The sequence below is a fragment of the Triturus cristatus genome, chromosome 5_2 (genome assembly GCF_964204655.1).
Source record: "Triturus cristatus chromosome 5_2, aTriCri1.1, whole genome shotgun sequence".
In the NCBI taxonomy this organism is placed as follows: Eukaryota; Metazoa; Chordata; class Amphibia; order Caudata; family Salamandridae; genus Triturus; species Triturus cristatus.
In genome coordinates, this window is record NC_140588.1 from 707,496,905 (window position 1) to 707,521,134 (window position 24,230).

General features: G+C 44.2%; 1 long non-coding RNA gene across 2 annotated transcripts in view; it reads left to right on the forward strand.

Moving 5' to 3' along the window:
• The first annotated feature begins 3,408 nt into the window (after positions 1 to 3,408).
• LOC146829156 (uncharacterized) overlaps positions 3,409 to 24,230 on the forward strand; it is a 94,300-nt gene continuing 73,478 nt past the window's right edge. For both annotated transcript variants that reach the window (XR_014961920.1, XR_014961921.1), the window contains exons 1-2: positions 3,409 to 3,512; positions 4,405 to 4,509. This is a non-coding gene — a long non-coding RNA (uncharacterized LOC146829156). The remainder of the gene's footprint in view (positions 3,513 to 4,404; positions 4,510 to 24,230) is intronic.

The following is a 24,230-nucleotide window of genomic DNA, read 5'->3' on the forward strand; positions in this document are numbered from 1 at the left end:
TTCCAGAGAGAAATGGAGAGACTACGCATAGGCGACAGACAACATACAAGAAATACAAGAAAACCAGACGAGGTGGTAGGACAGGGAGGAAGAACAGACAATCATGCAATGTCCCTTCGCTCCAAGAAAACCAAGTGATCATCCACACCACAGGGTTGCCTGAGGCTCCCACCACGGGGGGAGTGTCTGGACTCACGTCGCTGAATCCTCCTAACTCTGAGTTACAGATCATCAATCTTTCCAATAGAACGCTTGATGAACACGAATTGAATGTGTTGAAAATGGGTTTGGGTTTCTGTCCCACACAACAGGGTGACCTAGTCAATGTGCACATTGACCTGTATAAATTTATTAGATCGCTTAAATTAAAAGAATTTTTTTCACAGCAACAAAACAAACGTGTTGTCAATAGTACACCGAGTACAATATCAGATCGTACTATCGGGGACATACGGGGGGTACAAACACTCTTAGCCCTAGAATCGGATGAAACACGCAGCATACAGGACATCCTTGATGATCTCAACATCCAAGAAGACTACAGCAGGGACACTGGCCTCAGATGCAAATCCAAGTTTATCCCCCCAGGGGGCTCTCATGCTAATATTGACATATTCAGTAATCTGATTACACAGGAACTTAGGAAATTGGAAACCCCTAACAAATTTTCACAACACCCATCCCCCAACCTCACACGAACAGAGAGAGAGGCACTTTTGAGACTCCAACAGGACACAAACATCGTCATTAGAGAGGCAGACAAGGGGGGAAATGTTGTTGTCATGAATACAAAGGATTACATGGGGGAAATCTTGAGACAGCTAGATGACCCCCTTTGTTATGAAGCCATCCCATATAATCCTTCTGACACACTACAAACTATAATCAACAGCAAACTTCTGGTATGGAAAGAAGAATGTCTATTAACCGATCAAGAATTTAGATATCTACATGTCAACAACGCACGCTTTCCATGCATCTACATTCTGCCCAAGGTACACAAAGGGGGCCCTTTTCCACCCGGTAGACCCATCATCTCCGGGGTAGGCTCCCCTACGGAGAAGCTATCCCAATTCGTTGACCTCACACTCCAAAAACATGTTACAAACTTGCCTTCGTACCTGAAAGATAGTAATGACGTCCTGGGCAAACTGGACGGTTTCATTTGGTCTGAAGAACTTAGCTTTGTCACTCTGGATGTAGTCGGATTATACACGTGTATCGACAAACAATACGGCATGCTTGCTACTCGTCATTACCTAGACACTGAAGGGGCAGAACACTATTCATACAACAACATGATTATGGACATGATTGAGCTTATTCTCACCAACAACTTTTTCAAACATAATGAAAGATGGTACCACCAATTACGAGGGACCGCGATGGGTTCTAGATTCGCGCCCTCGTACGCGGGACTCTTCATGGGTTGGTACGAGAAGGAACACGCATGGGCAAAATGTGCCTCCCCCTGGACCCAACACATCGTCTTCTGGGGGAGGTACATAGATGATATCATCTGTATTTGGTCAGGAAACAAAACACACTTGCTGGATTATTTACAGTATTTGAATGAGAACCCCTACAATGTCCAACTCACTATGCAGAGTCATCCTACACAAATTGAGTTTCTGGATATTCATTTTTTCATAAAAGAAGGTATCATCCATAGTTCCCTGTACCGCAAACCTACATCATGTAATAGTGTCCTACACGCACAAAGTGCTCATGCTAAATCTGTAATTGCTAATATCCCTTATGGTGAAATGGTACGAGCACGTCGTATATGTAGTGAGGAAGGGACTTTCAAAAGCAATATTGCCGACATCAAGGCACGTTTCACATCCAGAGGTTATGATAAGAAAACTGTAGATAAGGCTGAACAACGAGTACTCACTTTACCCAGGGCAGAGACATTGATCACCAAGAATAAACACAAGGCACCTGCATCTGTAAGCAAATACAGCAAACAAAGGGTATCCTTTTTCACCAACTACACTTCACACAGTGACAGGATATTTAAGGCATTCCGAAAACACTGGCATCTGTTGGTCGAAATTCCCACTCTACGCACCATCATTAGTGACCATCCATCGCTGATTTTCAGGAGAGGGCGAACGCTTAGAAACTCATTATGCCCCAGTTATGTCACCACAAAGAATGCCAACACCTCTACCTGGTTGCCACATCCTCCTGAAGGGTTTTTCACGTGCACCAATTGTAATGTATGTTGCCTGGGACTCAACAAAAGCAAACATTTCAAGTACAATTCAAGTCGCACATACCACATCAAACATCATATCACTTGCAACACGCAATTCGTTGTTTACATCTTAGAATGTCCATGTGGCATCATCTATGTAGGAAGTACAGCTCGCAACCTCAAAACCAGGATTCAAGAACACCGCAGAGCGCTCATCAACAATGATGATCGTTACCCCATGACAGAACATTACCGTACTACACACCCAGGACCCATCAAATTTGGTTTCTTAGGGATAGATCATATCCCACAGAACAACAGGGGTGGCAATAGGGAATTGTCACTCAGAAGAACTGAATGCAAATGGATATGTAGGCTTGACGCGGTAAACAGGGGACATAACTCCGACCACGAGTTTCATTATTTTTTGTAACTAAATAATATTGATTTATATTGTTATACATGTCATTCTTTCTTTCATGCAAAAATCCTGATTTTATAATGTTATAGGCATAATCGTCCATGATCTAATTTTTGTACATCTGGGATTTTCCTATTTAACCATTATTGTTCCTTGTTTATATATTTTTTTACCTTTATTTATTATTTTTTATTGCTTATCTTTGCTTACTTAATTTTCTTTCCAAAAAAATTCGCTCTTTATTTCTTTTTATTTATGCTTTTTATTCGGTCGTGGTTTTTTCAATCCTCCCTTACTTGTTGTTATTTAATTCTAAAGTATATTTACCTTCATAATATGTTTTTCCTATTTTTCTTAAACATTTCATTGTTTGGGTGTAACATTAGACCCTGTTTACCCCATCTTCCCCTTATACGAACTTAGTCCATTTTTATGGACATTGACAATTTTTTTATGTATTTTTATTATTACACATCGACCCTTGACCGTTTCAGTGTTTAATTGTTTGAAAGCGCTACGTTTTACGCGGATTCTGCCATCCCTGGCCGCTTTATTTATACGAACATTTGTTATCTATCCCGAGGGGGTGTTTCTACTGGTTCTGACTCTGCCTTCACTGGCTGCTTTGGTTACACAGGGCTTTGATGTTTATCCCGACGGGATGTTTCCAATAGTACTGACTCTGCCTCCACTTGTTTTGTGGATCCCAGAGTCTTAGATACATCATTTCCTCTGGCTTGCATCACTCTACGCGTTTTTGGAACCTCCCCGCGTAGAGACGTGCTAACGTGCTCGCCTTTTAGCTATTTATTCTCCCGCGCCTCTTCGCTTGGAGCACCCACTTTGATATTCCCGGAAGGAACAATTCCTCGTTATTTCGGCGTACAGGTATGCTCCGTCCCACTTAACCATGCCGCTTTCGGTCGCAGACACATGCGCTGAAGCATCGCAAGGTTTTATCTTAATCTCCTTTTTCATGACGTGTGCGTCTTTTTCCATTTGACGTAATTGCTTATATGTTTTCTCTTTGTTTACAAACCTCCGACTTTTCCAAACTAAACGGGTTCCTTTTAGTTTTGAGCATTATCATTGCACACTAAGGTTGAGTCTTAAGCTCCCGGTTATTTTAGCGAGACATCTCCCCTTTGATTTACTTATCATGCTAAACTCACTTTTTGACGTATGTACCAGGAGTGCATACCATTTGCCTTGATTAGTGTTCTTTTGACCCTTCTTTTTCTTTGGTGTTATATTGAATGTTTATTTAGATTTCTATAAGGCCCGCTTTTACTGTTGTGTCATAAACTTTTTCAAATGCGTAATTACCAGAAGTACACATTATTTGTCTAGAGTATTGTGCCTTTAATTATTATAGTTGTTATTTTTATGCTTATTTAGATTACACCAAGGCCCGCACCTTACCATTTTGACTGCTGTTTCTAAAACTTTCTAAATACGTAGTGCATCTTTTTACTCGACTAGTCGCATTATATATTAATTGTTCAGACTATTGTGTTTTTTTCACTATGATATATGTCCTTCCAGTCCTTATTTTGAACCACACTAAGGCCCGTTCCCTTCCGCCTCTACTTTAAGTAGATTCTAATGCTTATTTGGCTCACACGCCCCTTATTTAGTTATTTAATTAGTATTTTACTTTGTTAGATTTTTATGTTGCATACCTGCTCCCCTCTGTGCGTTCGTGGAAAACTACATTATTCATAAAATACTTATATTCTTTTCACTTATATGTGATTACTGTTATCTTTTATTTTTGTAGCACATAGTGCATTCAGGCCCTTATTACGGTGGCCTGTGCGTGACCCTGTGCCCATCTAGACCTAGGTGTATTCGAACCCAGTGTGACAAGAGCGCCTTTACTTTGGTATGTACTTTAAGTCGTCTTTTTCATTGTTCTGGGGATTTAGTACCGGTGTTTGCGGACTTTTAACTGCTGACAGCAAGGGCCACAGTGTGATCTATACCCCACATGGGCTGTCCGAGTAGGACTGTATACATTTTTACTTGTGTGACTATGGATGTATTGTCTCCTATTTCCTAGTTTATGTACATTTATACAAATTGTGGGCCAACCTCTTAGCTTATTTATGTCAGGAATATTAACACCAATTTTTAATAATGCTTACTATTTTCACTAATCTAGTGTCAAAATCTCTTTTTCTTTACATTAGTAAGTATTTGTTTATAAATAAACAATTACAATATGTTCTAAGCAACAAGTGAATAGGGAGCATAACTTTATTTATATTTCAACATACGTGTGTTTATGTAATTCGTTCGTTTTTTTCATGTTTCACATATTACCATTACTATTCTTTATAGACTAAGATTTAAAATTTTTTTGGTTGATTGTCACTGAACATTGTTATCTGTATCTGGTCATGTTTTTCTCCTGATTTCGCTGTTTTTATGTCCTTTGTTCGTTGAACTTAGAGTTTAATTTGAATATATTTTTAATGTCATGTTTTCATTTACGTCGTCACTACTTTATTTTTCACCATCTTCTTTGGTTTTTTTCCCTTATCGTCCTTCCTTCCCTACAAACCCCCCCCAACCCTCCCCTTCCTTTCTTTATCATACACTTGTGACTTGTTCACTAGTTCACGCCTTCCCCTTCCCTACACTTACTCTTCCTACTTAGGATTGCTTTTTTCAGACTCCATACTCACTTCTGTGTCACCCTACTGTACACACGTACAATTGTGTATACGGTTATGTGTTGAGTGCGCACCATTTATGTGTTTTTATTGTCAATTACAGCCCTGAAGAAGTTCATTTTATGAACGAAACGCGTTGGCTGGCTAATCTTCTTTGAAAATAAAAGGCACCTACTAAGGCATATTTGACTCTTTGACTATTTTCGAGATTTTAATAAGCAGTGCACCACTCCACCAAACTGTTTCTACATTTGTCTGCGTAAGCAGTTAGCACTCCTCAACGGCAAGTGCTGGAGTTTTGTTTCTGTGCACGCATTTCTTGACTTTTGATTACTAAGTATTACCAAGGGAACAACAGAAGGTAGTGCGGTCTCCGTGTCCGCCGTTGCCCGGAACCATTAACTCTGATTTTTGTAGTGTATATAGGACTCCTTGCCATTCTCTGTAGGTTTTATCCTGTGACAGATAGTGGGCAAGCCACTTGGATGGCACCTCAGTCAAGCGTTCCCTTCCCCACCATGCCAGCTCTCTCAATTGTAGGGGGGTGGCGACCGGTTGAGTGCTCTCTGGTATTGCAGGTGGGTCTAGGATCAAGTGCACCTCAGCGGGGGTGCAGACCATATGTGTGGGGCCAGAAACGGAGATTAAGAGGTTGAACAGGAAGCCCCAGTAATATTTCACCCTGTTCGCCATTAGGCATGCAGTTACCGGGCAGAATTGTCGGCAGCACTGAAGGGTGCTCATGGAGAGGTCTTGCAGCCCTTGAACGAGATAGGTCCAGCTTCCCGGGCTGCGATTATTATCACCTCTTCCTGTTTGAAATTATGCAAGCAGGAGACTACATAATGGGGGGTTCTCCTTGAGGCAGATTATCTGCCAGTTCTGTGGGTGTGGTCAAGCTGGATGTCCTCCTGTGCAAACTGTTTCATTTAAACCTCAAGTGTGCTCTTTGCTATGTTTCTGGAAACTCCTCATATCCATATGTTGGCTCTCCAGGACCTATTTTCAAAGTCATCCAAGAGACGTTTGAAGTCAATGTGCTGGTCTTGCATACCAAGAACCTCTTGCCTGAGGGCCTCAAGTTTCTCCTCCCTAGAGTCAGTGTGCAAACTCTCTGCCCCAGAACCCCCAGTTTGTGCTTCCCCTTTTCCAAGTCTTTAGAGAAATCATCTTGCAAGGCAGCAATGTCATTGCGGAGTTTGCTGAACTGATCTTCCATAAAGGTGCAGTTGAGCGGTGCCTCCATCTCCACTTGGGATGGCCTGTTAGGGGAAGGTTCCTGACTGTGGTCTCCTTCCTCCACACATTCGCTTCCACTCGCCAGTATTTTTGCTGCCACCTTAGCAAGGATGTCTTTTAGGCTAGCATCCTTATTGCTCTGAGATGCCATTCTCCGGGCCCCCCGGTGTCCCCCACCCAGATGCATGGTTTAGGGCCCTGGCGTGATAGTCCTACTCGCGCCAAGGACTGCCGTCCTCACTCTTCCTGTGGGCATCCTCCTTCTCGCAATCTTCCATGATCCTGAGAGGCACAATCAACGGGCCCTGTCTCCCCAGTCCACAACAGGCTGAGCCGATGCCCCAATCTTGCAGAATGCCTACACAACTGGGACCTTGGGCCACAGTTGGCAATGGAGCCCTCTCCAGTCTCTCCATAAGCAGCAGGAGTTTCAAGTTCACGCTTCCGGGTTCAGTCAGCCAGTCTGGGCCTCTCCCGGGCAATCCGCTGTGTGATAGCGAGATCCGTAGGCCCTCTGACCAAACTCTCCTCTGCCCCTACGCTGCAACCTCTGATTCTCTAGTGGCAGGCAAACATGGATTGCCGCCCAGCCCCTCTCCACTGCGCAGCTCTGATGATATCACATGGGACTCCATGCAGCAGAGTTTGTGTCCTTCAAAAGCGAGCCCAATGCTTCAGCACCGTTGGTCCCAGGTGCCGGGGGAGTGCCTCCATCTCCATGCCTCCTACTGGTGCTGTGGATCTCATTCCAGCCTCTCCTTCACAGCTGGCCGATCTCACTCAGGACCCCAGGTTGGACCTCTGTGATTCTCCTGGATCAGGCTGGCGAGGGCCACGGCCCAGCGCCGCTCTGCCACACGGCCCTGCCGATCTCACCTAGGACTCCACCAGCACAGTCTGTGTCCTTTGCAAAGACGTTTTAAGGCTTGGGCAGAGTGGGACCTGGCCAAGGGCACTCGTCTTTCAGGGGGGCCCCTGATAGACCCGTATCTGTTCCGCAGAGAGTCGTCTCTTGATTACACTGAATAATTTTGAAACAAATTGTTTTGAATAGAGCAAGACCTCTGGCCTGTTTTTATTTCTGTCTCTTGCTTATTCGCCTATCTGTTTTTGTGGTTGTGCCCCCTGTGACTGTACCTCGCCCGTTTTTATTTCTGTCTCCTGCTTATTTCATCTATTTGTTTTTGTGGTTGTGCCCCCTGTGACTGTCCCTCACCTGTTTTTATTTCTGTCTCCTGCTTATTTTGCCTATCTGTTTTTGTGGTTGTGCCCCCTGTGACTGTACCTTGACCATTTTTTAATTTCTGTTTTCTGCCAATCTCACCCTATCTGTTTTTACTGTTCTTGTGCCCTGCTCTGTTTTGCGTCCCGTTATCCCGCCGCTACTGCCCCTGTGGCCCCTCCCCCTGATGGTCCCCGCTCCCGCCTCCCATCTGCATGACCCTCCCCTTCCCCACTTAATGGCGGCCTCTGCACAGTCGCGCGCAGAGTACGCGTGCATCGGGCCCGCCAAAGGTGCACCAAAGGCAATCCCGTCTGTGCCCGCCCGCGACCCGACCGCAACCAGCGCCAGGGACCCTAGATCTCCAAGCATCCACCACTACGACGCCTCCACCCTCCTCGCACTCAACCCCGGTCGAAACAACAATTGCCAGCAGGCCACGCCGAACACGACACACGGCCAGTTCTCCTGCCACAACTGCCGCCACTCCTTCGCCACCGGCCAGATCACCAACACCGCAGACGCCCTAAGATGCACCCTCTTCAACGTGCGCTCAGTGCACCGACACGCCGTGGAAATCTGGTGCCTCCTGGACTCTCTGTCACCCGACATCGACTTCTTCACGGACACCTGGACCAACGCTTGCTCGGCCCCCGACATCGACACCGCCATCCCGGATGAGTACAAGATCCAGAGGAAAGACCGCCTCAACCACCGGGGAGGATGCATCACCATCGTGGAGAAAAACTCCCTCCGCCTCACCACCTCCAGCTGCCAAACACCTGCACTTCCAGGTCCAGACCAGCCCCGACTCCACACTATGCGGCACCCTCGCCTACAGACCCTCCGGCCCCTGGGGACCCTTTGCCGACACCATTACCGACCTCATCGCACCCCACGCTATCGCCACCATGGACTACCTACTCATCGGAGACCTGAACTTCCACCTCGACAACCCCACCGACCCCAACTCCACCACCCTCTGCGTCAACCTTACCAACATCGGGCTGAAACAACTCATCACCACATCGATCCACAAGGCAGGACACACTCTCGACCCCATCATTGCTGGGGGTAGCAGCGCTCATTTCAGCCACACCACGCAACCCCCTTGGACCGACCACCACTGCGTACACTTTCTCGTCAACAAACCCAAGCCACCCAAACCCGCTCAGTGCCCTCTGCAAAGAAACTGGAGCAGAGACACCAAGGAACAACTCAACTCTGCCCTTAACCGCAACACTCCCACCGCTGCAACCGACGCCAACCTCGCGGCCATGGAATTACACACTTGGATCGCCAACTGCGCAGACAGACTCGCCCCACTACGCAACCCGACAAGCAATGCCCCAGGAAAGCTGTCTGGTTCACTACCGATCTCCAAGAGGCCAGATGCACCTGCAGATGCCTGGAGAAACAGCAAGGAACCGGAAAACTACACCATCTACAAGAACACTATGTCAGAATGTCATCAACGCATCGGAACCACCAAAAGAACTTTCATCCACAACAGAATCCTCGCCAACTCCAGCAACCCCATGCAACTCTTCAGCATCATCCAGGAATTTACCAAACCCCGCAGCGAAGCCACAGACATCACCCGCTCCCAGGACAGCTGCGACAGACTCAGATCCTACTTCCACCTGAAGATAAAAAACCTCTACGACAATTTCAACCACCTCACACCCAGCCCCACAGTCAGCCCACCCTCCAGCAACACCAGCCAACCGACCATCTTCGCCTGGTCACCGATCACAACCGAAGAGACCATCACGACCATGAAAGGCATCCACTCCGGGCCCCCAGGGACCCCTGCCCACCTCACAAATACCACAAAGCTGCCACTGCCATCGCACCCATATTACAACGCACCATCAACACCACCTTCAAGACCGTCTCCTTCCCTGACGCGTGGAAACGCACAGAAGTCAGGCTCCTTCTCAAGAAGCCCACAGCGGACCCGACAGACCTCAAAAACTACCGACCCATCTCGCTCCTCCCCCTAGCGGCGAAAGTCACAGAGAAGAACGTCAACGCAGAATTGACAAGGTTTATAGAAGACAACGCCATACTCGATCCCGCACAATCGGGCTTCCAAAGCAACCACAGCACCGAGACCGCCCTACTCGCAGCCACCGACGACATCCGCACCACACCCTCCCCGACCAAGGCCACACCACAGTCCTGATTCTACTCGACCTGTCAGCAGCTTTCGACACATCTCCCACCACAAACTTGCAGCCAGATTACACAACGCCGGCATACATGGCACCGCCCTCGACTGGATCCCATCATTCCTCGCCGGCAGAAGCCAAAGGATCAGACTGCCACACTTCCTCTCGCAGCCCACGGAAATCAACTGCGGAGTCCCACAGGGTTCATCACTCAGCCCTACACTCTTCAACATCTACATGGCTCCCCTTGCCGCCATCGTCCGACAGCACGGCCTCAGCATATGCCAACGACACCCAGCTCATCCTCTCCCTCACCAAGGACCCCAACACCAGGAAGGAATGCAGGACGTCGCAGCCTGGATGAGCAACAGCTGCCTGAAACTCAACTCAGAGAAGTTTTGACCCCCCAGCGCCTTTAGACCCTCACGGGTGAGTAGTGCGCTTATAATTCCCCTGATTGATTGATTGATTGAATACAGTTTCCCATTCGCCTATTTTTAATGTGAGTGATGTTTGAGAGTCTTTTACAAACATTTTGAGTTTATGTTTTACGAAGCATCTATAAAAAAGTATCTTTTAGATTAAAACAGTATATGAGAAATAGGAGGATGTCACAGAAATTATTTCCAATATTAGTGAGCTTCTGCTGTGTTACAATATTGAAAACACAGGTCACTATCTATAAATATTTGATGTAGTAACATTTAGAATTTGGACCAGTGTGCCTGTGCACTCAGTGACCTGACCGAAGAGGGCAAGGAAGAGCTGAAACTGGATCATAAAGTCAAAGCTGTTCCAAAAGGGGCCCCCAGAAAATACATTAGGCCCAGGTCCCCAAAATCTTTAAGATGTCCCTGCTGACAAGGCGGTATTTGAAGACGGTTGCGGTTTTGAAGTTGCGAGTATTAAATGAGTAAATATGTTGTGGTTGTGGTTATATTTTTCTTTTGGAGTAAAAGCTTGGATTGAGTGAGTGGGAGAGAGAAAGTATCGATAAGTTGCTGAAGAAATTGATTGAAGATTTCAGGCTTGTCGTAGTCGAAATATCCCGGGATATTACAAATTAATTTGAAAAACTTGTTTGCAGGATTGAGGTGTGGTGTGTGAGGTAGCATCACCTACACCAGTTTCCAGTTTTGTTGTGACTGACTAACATTGATCTGTGTTAGTTGAACCTAATTGCGTGAATGGGGGAAACTGCATTGATTTGGGTGATTTTACGCTGGTCGAGATTTCACTTGTGAGCGTGAAGTTTATTCTTGAATGATTGTAATACTTATTTCCTCAGTAAAGCAAACAAGAAGTCGATAATTACAATTCTGCGAATACGAAGAAAATTGTAAAGGAGGGTGAGCTGCTGCGAGGAGTGAGGTTGTGTGACATAGTGTTTCGCACTGGGATTGGTTGGCTGGTGTGCTTCTGAGCTGGAATTGAATCTCTAAAAGTGAATACAGTATTTGGATTTGTTATTTAGAACTGTGAAAAATAATAACTGGAATTTAATTGCTCCAACATGAAATTGACTTTTATGGGGAAAAAAATAGCATTCGGTTCGATTGTGTTGTTTCAAAATGATTTGTAATTAAATGTTTCAGGGAAAATAAGAATTTGGTGAGAGGGGATGTTATAATTCCAGAATGCAAAGGGGAAGAGGTACCTCCTGAGGCTATGACTGCATATATTATTTCTACAGAGCATGGTTTAAACATGTGCTTGGCTTTGTCAGTGGAGTAGAATCACAGAGAAGGAGGGGTGAATTGAGCTCCCCTCTATATGGGACATCATTTATTACTGGAATTCCTGACCTTTTGAAGGGAATATTGTATGAAATAAAGTTGCCACCTAGACTCCTTTAGTATGAAGCATGTAATGCTTGGGAAAGAGTTGCCAGGGAGAAACAGAGCCAAAAATACCAGAGGAGGATTAACAGGGCAGTGAAACATTACGCGCATGCCCAATGGAATGAAGAGCAGTGTAGATGGAGAAAAGCTATTATAGAAAGAACTAGATTATATCCAGTACTTACCACAGAGGTTGCTAAGAAAGGAAAGGACAAAAACTCCTTCTAAAAAGAAGAGGATGAGTCAGATACAGATTCAGGGGATGAAATATTGTAACAAATATTGACTTTAAGACCCCCACCACATGCAATGCCTGCAGAGCAGAGTGAATCAGGCGCTACTAGTTCGACAGTGCCTACTGCTCCAGAACATCCAGGTGCAACACCGATAGAATGACCCTTACAAATATTGCAGATTCAAGTAAGCTTTTAAAGTAAACTGCATTTACCATAATGCAATGAGGTGAACTGTGCTGGGAGGGGAATCAGTGTGCTCCCATCCCCTTCATTTTGAAAAGGCTCCCTTGAGTCATTGAGCTGACGAGCTTTTGGAGATGCACCTGTGCACGAAAGAGAGGTACTGAGACCTGAGAGGATTGTGGCAGCTTTCTCAGCAACCCCAAATTAAATTCGTTTTTATTTCTACTGATGACAGATAATATCCAGAAAAACGTGTCTAGAGATTCACAGCATTAACCTGGAGAAACACTCCAGCAAAAGTTCAAGTAAGCATTTAAAGTGAACTGCATTTCCCATTATGCTATGGGGTGAACTGTACTGGGAGGTGAAGCAGTGTGCTCCCAACCCCCTTCATTGAGGAATTAATGTGTCACCTGATACAGGTAGAGGTGTTTCTGTGGATACAGGATTTGGATCAGAGATTGCTGCTATGAAAAAGATTACTTCTTGTCACATTTGTCATAGAATTGGACCTTGGAAGAGGGAATGTCAATACAATCCTGAAAAAGCAAGGGGCAGTGTACAAATGCAACGAGGTATGCACACCCCAAATGGGCCTGCACAACAGATGCAGATACCAATGCAGGGGCAAGCTCCAATGATTCATATTGCACCAGCACAAATAGGGAATCCTAGATTCAATTTAAATTAAATTACAAAAATAAATACGAATTTGTTTCAAAATGTCATGCCAAAATTTCAAGACCCAAACCTGAGCGCATCACAGAATTTCCCTATATTTGAAAATGATGGTACTGGTTCATATAATTCCCAATGATGGTGCCTGAGAGAGGAGGAACATTGCATACTTGCAGTAGTTTTGTAGGTAGACCAGAGTGGCCCCTATGTAGACGCGGAAGTCTATGGGCACCCCATATCGTTTCTCATCGATACACGTGTTACACGGTTCACTGTTAGAACAGTGGAAGTCCCAGATCTGCCTCTCTGGAGGAATATTATTACCATACATTGTGAAAGTTACCAATAAACAAGTCATCAACTTAGTTTCAGAGAAAGTCCCAGTAGAAATAGGCTCATTTAGTGATAAGCTCCAATTTTTTGTTTGTGATTCAAGCCCTGTGAATCTGTTAGGGAGAGATTTGCTGTGCAAGTTAAATTGCACCATTTACTGTATGCCGGATGTTGTGGTTTTCCAGATCCCTGATGAGGATTTAGATTTCAACATGATTAAACAGCAGACTGAAACAAAATGTTCCCGTTGCTGACCCTAAATGAATTGCCAGAGGATCTGAAAGAAGTTTGGGATTTTACGGGGAAAGACATTGGACTTATTAAAGGTGTAGAATCAGTCTGAGTCACTTTAAAGGTAAATTCTGTTTATCCCAGAATGCCACCAGAAACAATTGCAGGAATAAAGCCAGTGATGGATGACATGGTACAGAAAGTGATCCTGAGAGAATTGATTGGAAGTCCATGTAACTCTCCAATCATGGGCTTACAGAAGCCAAATTAAAAGTTTAGGGTAGTGCAGGATTTGAGGAAGGTAAATGAAATTGTGGTGCCGTGTTGTCCCATGGTACCAAATAGCTACTATACTGTTTCAAATCCCATGTACTGCAAAATGGATTACAGTTATTGACCTGTGTCAGGCTTTCTTCTCAGTGCCACTGCACGAAGAGAGAAAGTTTGTTTTTTTCCTTTGTCTTCCAGGTATTGACAAGGTGTTGTGTCCCACAAGGGTTTACAGAATGTCCATCCATCTTCAACCAGATTCTGAAAATACCATACAAATCCACCCTTATACATTATATAGATGATTTGCTTGTGGCGTCAGAAACACGAGATGCATGTAAACATGACACAGTTGCACTTTTGAGGCACCTGGCTGAAAATGGACATAGAGTGTCTGCAGGGAAACTGCAGTACTGTCAAAAAGAAGTTCAGTATCTGGGACACATTATTGTCAAAGGAGCTAGGAAGGTGTCCCCAGAGAGAGTGGAAGCGATTTTGCAGATGAAACCACCACAAACGTCAGGATGTTTTTGGGAACGGTTGGCTACTGCAGGCAGTGGATTCCAAACTTGTCCTTGTTGGAAAAGCCTCTACTGAGGATGACACACAAAGATGTGTCTGATCCGAATCCATGGGACAACAAATGTACAAAAGCATTCCTAGAGCTGAAAGAGTTGCGTCATACCCTGGCACTAGGAATTCATGACTGTACAAAATATTTACATTGTTTTGCAGTGAGAGAGATGGGTTTTGACACAAAAACATGGAGGGGCTTGAAAGCCCATTGCCTATTTTTCTGCCGCAATTGACCCTGTAGCTGCAGGTCTTCCCAGTTGCCTAAAAGCGGTGGCCACGGTTAGTACTAGTCTGGTAAAAGAGCAAGAACATAGTGATGGGTTACCCTTTAACTGTCATGGTCTGGCACCCTGTGGAGGTACTGTTAATAAGAGCAAAAACACAGTATCTAACCCATAACAGGCAGACCCACTATGAAAAAAAACATATTGTCCTCTGATAATATCATTCTGAACGGGTGTACCATCCTAAACTCTTCAGCACTGTTACCTGTAAATAGTGATGACAAATGGAAAAAGGTTGAACACGATTGCCTAGATGTCATAGAACTATGCATCAAACCCCGACCCGGCATTAAGGATGAACCCCTGACTGAGCCTGACCAAGTATTGTTTGTAGATGGCTCATGTCTGAGAGGGAAAAATGGCAAACTAAGAGTAGCATATGCCATGTGCACCATTAATGATGTTGTTGACGCTTCATGGCTTTAAAAATAGTTTTCTGCCCTAGTTGCTGAATTGATTGCTCTTACCAAAGCTTGCAGTTTAAATGCACAAATGAGAGTCACCATATTCACAGATACCAGTACGGGTTTGGTGTTGTCCATGATTTTGCGCCAATTGTGATCCCAGAGGGGTTTCCTTACCTTCGCAGGTACTCTGATTAAGAATGGGACGCATGTCAAAGATTTATTGGAAGCTCTACAAGTACCTGGAAACATTGCTGTAGTAGAGTGTGTTCATCAGCAAAATGGAAGCTGATACGTTGCCATGGGCAACCGATACGCTGATTCTATTGCCAGGTATTGCGCACTACTAATGTTTTCTTAGCTACCTACTATTACTTTATCTCCCAGAAAGAGGGCAACTCCAAGAATTGAACAGGGTAGGTTTACTCACGTAATGTGACATGTGTCATCATTTGTCACCTCATTCCATACTGGTGGGCCCTACCAGGGCAGACTCAACCTCAGGAGGGGTCTGGCCTGAGGGAGTTCTTAGAAATTATTTATTTCTTTCTGGATAAAATACTTGGATCCAGATTCAAAGTTAAAAAAGCCTTAGGATAAACCACATAGTATCCTTTATTCAGGTGGTATCCTGGGCTTGCTTAAAAACACCAAAGGGTATTATCAGGAGGTACATGCAGTTATAATGACCTATATATGTCACTGAATTGAATACACTATCATGGCAAAATCTTTCTGCCTGTAGTTTTTAGCCAAATGTTCTTAGGCATTCGTTAGGGTCAGATCTATGTGTCCGTACACTACAGTAGCGTTAGTGCAGAGTCCCATAGAAGATATGTAGAGAGGACCTACCTCTTTGATGGAGATTTCAGGTTATTTAACCTAGTTTTAAAATTCTAGTTGCCACATGGTCTGTTTGGGGTGGGCATCTCCTGTTGTCACACTTTTGTCAAAGTAGCATGCCCACTATGGTCCTACTGTGCCCCAGGGAACAGCCGACTGGTACAACAACAATTATTATTAATCTCTTAAAAAGAAACATAACTTTTAAACTTTACCAAACCTCTCATCACTGACTGAACTCTAAACTACTGTAAGTTGATGCATTTTGACTGGTGCTCCATTCTAACATGGAGGCATAGATCTGTCGACCGAGAGACGGAGTTGGCGCGGAGTTGGGGATCTCTGTCGATAGTTAAAGGGTTAAACTGTATTCAATTTCCATGCTATCAACCCTCTCGCCCCTGTCCTAGATGGGCTTTTCATGGTTTAGAGTCCAATTCACAAAGTATTTGCTGTGACTTACTCTTATAGTCCTTCTAGAATTCAGGAGTAAACCAGGTGAGTCACAAGCGTAATTTACTCCTACTCATAGCAAAATCTTTGGGGCATATCAGCAACGAGGCGATGTAAAATTATCGCCGCTTTTGCGTCCGTTTTCGGGCAAAAAGCGGCGATAATTTTATCACTTAATCAGCAAGGTCACGCTATCGCGTGAAACCTTGCATTACCGCCAGGATTCTTAACGCCCAGCTTTGCATCTCTAATGAGATGCAAAATGGGCGTTCCTGACCTGACATGACTGGAGAAATGTCGCTAAGCGACATTTCTCCTCTCATCAAGCCCCACGCTATGAAGCATAGCGGCAAGAAAAGTAGCGATAACCCCTTTTATCGCTACTTTCCTTACGCCTGCTTCAGGACTGACTTAGCCATGATATCCTATGGAAGGTTGATATCATGGCTAAGTATGAGAGGCCCTATCATCAAGCTAACGCCAATCTTCGTGAGATTATCGCTGGGTTTCCAGCGATAATCTCACGTTTGGCGGTTAGCGCTAGGATTTTTATCGCTTTTGAGATAAGCGTTGCTAATAGCACGCTATCTCAGCGATAAAAATCCACGCTAGCCAGTGATAATTATGCTAGCGCTAAGTGCGCATAGCAATAATTATCGCCGGTTGTTGCTGATATGCCCCTTTGTGATTTAGGCAATTTAAATTATGTAAGCATTTACAAATAAATAGATGTAGACAGGAGTTTGAACCCATGACTAGAAATGTAATGGGCAGGAGTGCACGACGGCACCAAACAAAGCTCCATGGACAGAAGGTGAAAAAAATGTTATCAGGCAGGGGGGTATGTATGTAGGCAGAAAGGTTTTGCAGTTCTCCCACGTGCTCTTGTCTGTCTCTGCGGTCTCAATTATGTGAAATCGATAAAAAACAAAATGCATTGTAGATTATTAAACCCAAATGAAGATAATATGTTGGATCACAATATGTTTAAAAACAATGGTGGTTCCAAAACAATTATCACAAACGGTATTAATGTAGACAAAAATAACACATGCAACCTACTATCTATTGCCAAGCTTCTCCCGTGATGCAATTTTTGTCCTAGTCTTATCTTTGTGATATTATAAAAGTATCTCAGGACAGACCATCCTCTAGATTGCTGCCCACAGAAAGAATGTTTTATCAGCCAAATAAATGTGTGTGTGCTGGGAAATACGCCTGAAAATTAAATTGCAATTCCAATCAGAAGTCAGGTACTTAATTTCAAGGAATTAGCCATACAGAGCTTCCAGAGACTATTACCAAGGGGAAAATTAGCCGGTCATCCATCATGTCCTGTCATTTTCATTTTGACAAAACACATGACAAATAGACAGAGGGGTATAACTCATAATCAGTTCACATTTCCACTAGGCATTACTTTGCCGTTGATTCAAACTGATGGCGATTAAAAAATGACTGCAAATGTAATTAAAAGATGTTTCACTCTGCAAATAATAGCCAGGATTTCCAATTCAGTCCATAGCTAAGAAGCCACGGAATGTCTCCAAACAATCAAATGGTTCTTTTTCTAAAATGGACTCTTCAACTTCTCAAGGCGTCAGCATAACTTAGAGAACTCACTTTGTGCTCACATTCTAAACGGTGCGACAATTACATTGAGTTATGCTGTTTGACCTCTGAATTTAGCGACATATTGTGATACCTGCTTTTGTGACGTTCAGATGAATGATGGCAGAGCCAGATGGATCATCCAGATGTATTTCCCAAGAACTGGTGTTCCCGAACATTCATGATATTCACATTACTTTTCAGTTGCCAGATTACCGATCACTCTAGGGCAATATCTTGATATGCATTTGTTTATCAAATAATAGTACCCTTGTTCTGTGTATTTTGAGTGCGAGGAATTTCACTTTTGCATATTTGGGCCATGCGGATACTCCTCATTCGGGGTGTTGCCTTCCTTTGCAATAAATCATTAGAGTTTTAGAAAGTTCGGCACTCCACTGAAGGCAGTGGTGTGGCAGAGGGCCAATAATGGCTGGAACAGAACTTCTTTACAAACATTCTAATGCTTGTCTCCCCCCCCAGTGAATAAAATACTGTTATAGTTTTATAGCCGCTCAGCATTGGGCTGTAATGGTTGTTAAAGACCCTCTCCCCTTGTTGTATACCCTTGTCTGTGGATCAGACATATAACTCAGGAACAGGACCTTTAATAACTGTTGTAGCCTCAGACATCACATTGCATTCTCTAGAGACACATTTCCTGCCAAAGCTCGTTCATAGGCAGTTCACTTCACTCCCTGTCTTCCACTTGGCACTCATTCCATCTTAGACTGGTGGTGCAGCGCAATTTTGCCCACCCTTTAAACGTCATAAATACATCACAACTTCATAACAGATACATGAAATGAATGTGTAGTTAGCACTTGATATGGTCTAACAATATTAAAATTAAGTGCTGCACTCAGCATTATAACTAAAGTGCATTTACTGAATGATTAGTGAATATACTCAAACTATGTGTCTAACTGTTTAAAACAAGGAATTAACAAACTATCCTTACTTAGTAGACATGTACTTACTATAAAGATGAAATTCGACTTTCATAATGTGTGCCTTAATACATTGAAGAACGTTTACTGAGGAGTTGGCCTAATGGCTAGGGTGGTCGACCTCAAATCTGGAGACCTGGGTTCGAGTCTCGGCAATGACGCAGAACATCCTGTGATTCTGGGCAAATCACTTAGGGGCACATGTATCAAGCGATTTTGTATTCGCAAATGCTGCAGAAAACAGTGTTTGAAAATACAATATCGCAAAACGCGATGTATCAGCCTTTTTCGCATCGCACTAATAAGGAATCGCTAATTTTACGATTCCTTCATTTTGCGTAAGCATTTAAGGAATCGCAAATTGCGATTCCTTAAATGCTATGTAAAAAGCACCCAAGTTGTGCGACTTCTCCTTAAGAAATCGCAAATTACCACCAACTTCAAGTTGGTAGTATTTTGCGAATCCTTTCAAAAATGCACTTTTTGGGGAGGAGCCAAGATGGCCGACGGGACGGACGCTTGAGCTCCCGGCTCCGTGGACCGCCTGGCTTCCTTTGTTAATCCTGATCAATTCTCCTGACCTGCGCCGCTCTACCGCCGCGGATTACCGGCACTGAAGTGACTGGCGTTCTCCTGACACCTTTGTCGGCGGGTTTGGTAGCAGACTCGGTGTTTACTTCGACCTCCGGCGCTCCCCCTGGTCCCTGCGTAGATGGCCGCCGCTGGACGCCGAGGGATGTGGACGGGGTGCTGAGCTGGAATACTGCGGGTGGTCGCGGGGGTGAAAACGCTGGCTGTGCGACTGGAGTCGGACCCTTACGTCCGGGTCGGACTCCCCCTCGCGCTGGCAGTGGTGTGGACGACGTTGGGGCCCCCTAATACTAGCTCTCCTCTGCCACCCTGAAGAAAAGCGAGCGGACTCCATTTTGAAGTGTCTTCCTGCGGCGAACGGCCGGTCCTCACGGCAACCGTGGGGCGCTCTCGCCCTGTGCAGTTCCCGAGTGGAGCACGAAGCTTTTCCGGTGTCTACATCCTCGGATCTCCGGTATACATTGTCACTTTTGTCCCGCCACTAATTGCCTGCAGTGGAGATGACAATGGCGCCTGCTCTTCTTGCTGAGACGCTGGCTGACCCTGGACTCGCAGTGTCTGCGCGCCCATGTGCCCCGGAGCTGATTGCCGCATCGGAGGAGCAGCGGGATAGGGCGGACCGATGCTTGGTACAGAGAGACCCGACCTGTGGGGATGTATTGGCCGCCCTCGTGGCGTTAAAAGTGGCAATGCAGAGTACTTGCCGGGCGCTGACCCGGAGAATCGATGAGGCACTGTTTGCAACGGGACGTTCCCGGCTGGAGGATCCCCCGCCGCCCATGTTTTCTCCTGGAGGTGAAACAATGTTGCAGAGCGGAGGGACGGTGGAGCGGAGTCCTCCTGGCTACAATGTAACGCGTCAACCCATCGACACGGATACAGTTGCAGGGACACCCTTCACTTTGAACGCTGTGACTCTGCCTACGAACTACCTGTTGAGACCTAGCCTTTCACTTCCCTTGCCAGATGTTACCCGGAATGCACCTATCGCTGGAGCTTCTGTGGCATGTTACTGCTGGGTTTGGGACCCTGCGGTACGATACGGCTTCATTGTCCCCTTTCCTCGAGAGCGGCCATCTTGTCTCTTTGTCCTGGCTGAAGGTGACTCGCAGCAATGGACGGGCCTGAACCACATCTGCCGGTCCGGACAGGGGTGATGGCATGCTCGTTGTCGCTTTGGTTGGATCGGCAGACGGGGACCTGGACTGATACACGTTTTGCAATATTGGCTGAGTAGTTTTTAACGACCTGTTTTTTGCTACATTTCGCTGTGATTTCGCCTCCTGTTTCCTTCTTCTGCCGGGGGGAGGACTTGTGAAGTGCTGAAGTGCTGGGTGGTATTGATTCGGGACCACCGGGTTTACGTGGGTCTTTTGATACTGTGCTGTACATGGCGCAGGATGTATGGGCGGCGCGGGAGTCCGGGAGTTCGGCAGTGGGGTGGGCTCCTCCCCGCTTTTCCTTTTCCCGGGAGTAGTAGGGTAGTGCACTCTTCTTTTTCTCCCTGGGTTCAACCGTGATTTTATGGTTCTTTTTCCTTTCTTCTTTCCTTAATTCTACATTTCGGGTTCCTATGGGGCGACAGACACGTAGCTAGGGGGGGGGTAGGCCATAGCCTCGGCATGCGTGTAGGGTGGGGGGGTCTTCTTTGGCACGTTTTTTGTTTCTATGGGCCTTCTTTTTCTTTTTTCCGTCCTTTTCTTACGTCTTTTTCTAGGGTCAGTGGGGGGGACTGGTGTTAGGAGGGTAGCGGCTGGGAGGCACACTTCGCTGCGTATCTATATCCTGGTATTATAGTTTCGTGCCGCCATTTTAGATGTGTTCACTGTTAGTTGACTCTCCTGTTGGCTGTTACCCATTTATCATATGATCGTCTGTTCTGTACACTGATCCGTTCTAGCTTCTGTATCTCCTTACATAAAAATTTTTAAAATTAACCTTACTGTCTCCTGCCACTCGGTGCACGTGGATTTATTGTAACATAGGTCGTATGCTTTTATGTGCTGCCGTGCCACCGAGTGGACGTATACTTTGCTATCAAGCTTCAGAAGTGTCGAGGCCGGCCGGATGGTTGTAGGCCCGTATTTGTCCTGTACACAGTGCTAAATAAAGGTTTTTAAAAAAAAAAAAAAAAGCACTTTTTGGCACTTTTCTAGGTGCCATGTGGCGCACATTCATGCCCTTATGGTGTATGTGCACCATATGTGCAGACATGCTCATTTCAGAGGTGCATCAGGTTGTCATCATGACACCCTTGCACCTTTGAAATTATTCTGAATTTGCGATTAGCAAATTGCGAATCGCAATTTGAGAATGACTTCCCATTCATTCCTATGGGCCTCCTGGCTCATAGGAATGAATGGGAAGGTATTCCTTAATTGCGATTTCGCAATTTGCTAATCGCAATTAAGGAATATTAAGAATTCGCAAAATATGTGCGAATTTTTAAATACATCCCGTTTTGCAATTCTCAAATAGCGATTCTCAAAAAATCGCTATTTGAGAATCGCAAATAAGGTTTTTGATACATATGCCCCTTAATCTCCCCATGCCTAGCAGAAATTAATGTGTCCTCATGTAATGCAACTGGTGCTATGTAAAGTGCTCTGATACCCGATTCGGATCAAGTTTGCGCTATATAAAACTCTGTTGAAAAAAAGTAGATAAGAACTATCCTCATGTATATAGAATGTGATTGCACTAAAAACGAAAAAAAAGTGTATGTAAATTGTGCACTAGTGTTTCATATATGTCATTTGAATGTAGTTCTTAGCCATACTTACATATGATTATTCAAAGAATTTACTGTATGTGTTATGTAATTGAAATCTAATGTACTAGAATTCATATTCGTTTGTGTTTAAATGTGCGCACACATGTTAAATGTGCACTCTTGTTAATACTTCAAGTTGACCACTGAGGCCCATCATTTTTCATCCTGCACAAACACTGGTTATCATTTTCTGCGAACGTTACATTTCTTGCAGGTATTGACATGCATTGTTAGTTGAAGAATAGATACATTACTGTACTAGTGATAGAAAGAAAGAGCCTGAGAAGAACACATTGATGAAGTAATATGGAGAGCTAGAGCGTTAACTGAAAGGCCTATTCAGCAACGTTACAACCTGGCCTGTGTGTGAGAAGATGATGTTGTTCCCATGTTCAGTGTGAGAAGTAGAGAAAGTAAATAGACCCCTGATGATGCGTGCAAAGGAGTGCTGCTCAAGAAGGCTCTTGTGTGTCATAACTTAGTGTTCACACCATTAGAGAACATATGCTTTACAGATTCTTCGCAGATCTTTTCAGAGACTTTCCCCTGAATGCTTAGAGTATTTTTCCTTGGACTTTGGTGGTTCAGAGCTTTATGCTTTCCCTGATTCTTTGCTGAGTGTGGCTTAGGCTAACACTTACTCCCCTGACCCAAGAAGACTCTTGACCAAGCTTATGAAATGCTGACACCTTCCTACTTATTTTTTCCTTGCCTAATGCTGATTTCCCTTATGGAATTTGCTGATTTTTGAGTTCCTTTAGATTTTTAGAGGCATCCTTTTAGCTGGGACTTTACTTTAGGTTATTTAGATTTACCCATGAATAGACACAAAATATAAGACTTGTCTCTGGGCATCAGATTCTTTTACTAATATTTTGTATTGCTATGACTGAATTGCTTTATTGCCTGATATTGGCCTGCCTCAATTTCTTCCATATGTAGGACCTTCCTGTTGTTATTCTATACCTTCATAGCATGATGTTAAGAGTTGTGTATCTTAACACCTCACACCAATTAACATGGGTATTGTTAGTACCTCTTATGCACTTCTTTTATTCTACATCATTGTCACCTGCTTTAGCATTCTGGACCTGATTCAAAAGGGGGCTTATGACTCAAAGTTATGAGTGCGGAGTCTCCGCAATTTGAGAGGAGTCTCCGCACTCGTAACTTCACGAGTCGTAAGTCCCTTTGTGAATCGGGCCCTCTGAGACTACTTTGGTGGTTTGTAGCACTTTATAAACCATAAGAATAAAGAAGTATATAAAATAAATCTGCAGCAACACATGGGCATGCCTAGTGAAGGTAGATTGGAGGTATCTACTATTAGTCAGGATGACAATGTGGAAAAATTGGAAAAATATAAACATATCAGAAAGAGAAACACATGCCATCCTTCCAGGTGCAAACCAGGAGACCATGGTAGACTAAGTAAACACCCACCTACCTAATGAATAGTGGACCTGCCAGCATAGTACTCAGCCATGGTTTTAATATTATAATGAAAGGTAATAGTTAGAACAACTTTCTTTTATATCAGTATGTATAGTCACATTGCATAGGTATAGTAAGAATAACATTCATATTTATGTGTGAAATAAATATAGATATATTTATAATTTCGAAGTAACTTTTTTTTATTAAAGAAACGTTGCCATTGTGTTCAAGAAAGACTTTTTGAATGTTACATTAATCATGCAATGTTCCACATACATGCTGATAGATTTATTTGAAATCAATTTACATTTTGAGAAGTTAGTTAATCTTTTCTTCACCCTTTGCAGATATACATTTGAAAGTGAAATACGTGTACATAATTAACAACTATTTACATTTATTTAAGTATATTAAATTACATTTTATATGTCTGTTAATCACAACACAACATTAGATTTCCTGAAATAAAAATGTTGTAGCTAGATTTCCCTAAGATACACTCCTTTCATACCTTACAAGGCAGCGTATGAGTTCAGTAAAATGTGTCTCAGTATGTTCTTTCTGACAATTGACCTTGACACCACAAGCATCATCATTGA